The sequence below is a fragment of the Arachis ipaensis genome, chromosome B10 (assembly GCF_059453495.1).
Source record: "Arachis ipaensis isolate K30076 ecotype BB chromosome B10, ASM5945349v1, whole genome shotgun sequence".
In the NCBI taxonomy this organism is placed as follows: domain Eukaryota; kingdom Viridiplantae; phylum Streptophyta; class Magnoliopsida; order Fabales; family Fabaceae; genus Arachis; species Arachis ipaensis.
In genome coordinates this window covers 108,013,616-108,015,768 of record NC_142435.1, presented here as the reverse complement: position 1 = coordinate 108,015,768, position 2,153 = coordinate 108,013,616, and the positions used below count along the sequence as shown (strand labels likewise).

The window sequence follows — 2,153 nt, the reverse complement described above, 5'->3', positions numbered from 1 at the left end:
TGGAGCCTTTACAGATGTTCAGAGCATTGTTGAGACTCCCCAACACCAAACTTAGAGTTTGGATATGGGAGTTCAACACCAAACTTAGAGTTTGGTTGTGGCCTCCCAACACCAAACTTAGAGTTTGACTGTGGGGGCTCTGGTTGACTCTATTTTGAGAGAAGCTTACTGTGCCTCTTTTCCATGTTTACAGAAGGATGTCCTTGAGTTTTAAACTCAAGGGAGTCCTCATTCAATTGAAGGACTAGTTCACCTCTGTTAACATCAATGACAGCTCTTTCTGTGGCTAGGAAGGGTCTTCCAAGGATGATGGATTCATCCTCATCCTTTCCAGTATCTAGGATTATGAAATGAGCAGGGATGGAAAGGCCTTCAACCTTTACTAATATGTCCTCTACTTGTCCATAAGCATGTTTTCTGGAATTGTCTGCCATCTCTAATGAGATTTTAGCAGCTTGTACCTCAAAGATTCCCAGTTTCTCCATTACAGAGAGGGGCATGAGGTTTATCCCTGACCCAAGGTCACATAGAGCCTTCTCAAAGGTCATGGTGCCTACGGTACAAGGTATTAGGAACTTTCCAGGATCCTGTTTCTTCTGAGGCAGTCTCAGTTGATTCAATGCATTTAGTTCATTGGTGAACAGGGGAGGTTCATCTCCCCAAGTCTCATTACCAAATAAATTGGCATTCAGCTTCATGATTGCACCAAGGATCTTGGCAATTTTCTCTTCAGTAACATCCTCATTCTCTTCAGAAGAGGAATACTCATCAGAGCTCATGAATGGCATAAGGAGGTTCAATGGAATCTCCATGGTCTCTAAATGAGCCTCATATTCCTTTGGTTCCTCAAAGGGAAACTCCTTATTGATCACTGGACGTCCCAGGAGGTCTTCCTCCTTGGGATTCACGTCCTCCCCTTCCTCCTTGGATTCGGCCATGATGGTTATATCAATGGCCTTGCACTCTCCTTTTGGAATTTCTTTTGTATTGCTTGGGAGAGTACTAGGAGGGATTTCAGTGATCCTTTTACTCAGCTGGCCCACTTGTGCCTCCAAATTTCTAATTGAGGACCTTGTTTCATTCATGAAACTTACAGTGGCCTTGGACAGATCAGAGACTAAGTTTGCTAAATTAGAGGTATTTTGTTCAGAGTTCTCTGTCTGTTGCTGAGAAGATGATGGAAAAGGTTTACTATTGTTAAACCTGTTTCTTCCACCATTATTAAAGCCTTGTTGAGGCTTTTGTTGATCCTTCCATGAGAGATTTGGGTGATTTCTCCATGAGTAATTATAGGTGTTTCCATATGGTTCACCCATGTAATTCACCTCTGCTATTGCAGGGTTCTCAGGATCATAAGCCTCTTCTTCAGCAGATGCCTCTTGAGTACTGTTGGATGCAGCTTGCATTCCATTCAGACTCTGAGAAATCATATTGACTTGCTGAGTCAATATTTTATTCTGAGCCAATATGGCATTCAGAGTATCAATTTCAAGAACTCCCTTCTTCTGAGGCGTCCCATTACTCACAGGATTCCTCTCAGAAGTGTACATAAATTGGTTGTTAGCAACCATGTCAATGAGTTCTTGAGCTTCTGTAGGCATTTTCTTTAGGTGAATGGATCCACCTACAGAAATATCCAATAACATCTTAGCTAATTCAGACAGACCATCATAGAATCTATCCAGGATGGTCCATTCTGAAAGCATGTTAGAAGGACACTTTTTGGTCAGTTCTTTGTATCTCTCCCAAGCTTCATAGAGGGATTCACCTTCTTTCTGTCTGAATGTTTGAACATCCACTCTAAGCTTACTCAGCTTTTGAGGAGGAAAGAACTTGACTAAGAAAGCCTTGACCAGCTTATCCCAAGAGTTCAGGCTATCCTTAGGTTGAGAGTCCAACCATATTCTAGCTCTGTCTCTTACAGCAAAAGGGAAAAACATGAGCCTGTAGACTTCAGGATCTACTCCATTAGTCTTAACAGCATCACATATCTGCAAGAATTCAGTTAAAAACTGAAAAGGATCTTCAGATGGAAGTCCATGAAACTTGCAGTTTTGTTGCATCAGAGAAACTAATTGAGGTTTAAGCTCAAAATTGTTTGCTCCAATGGTAGGAATTGAGATGCTTCTTCCATGTAAATTGGAATTAGGTGT

At 41.6% G+C, this 2,153-nt stretch overlaps 1 non-coding gene across 1 annotated transcript; it reads left to right on the top strand.

The window, feature by feature from the left end:
* Window positions 1–1,700: 1,700 nt before the first annotated feature.
* On the top strand, window positions 1,701–1,808 carry LOC148581241 (small nucleolar RNA R71). Its single transcript, XR_015899571.1, has one exon. It is a non-coding gene; the product is annotated as a small nucleolar RNA R71 (small nucleolar RNA).
* The last annotated feature ends 345 nt before the right edge of the window (window positions 1,809–2,153 follow it).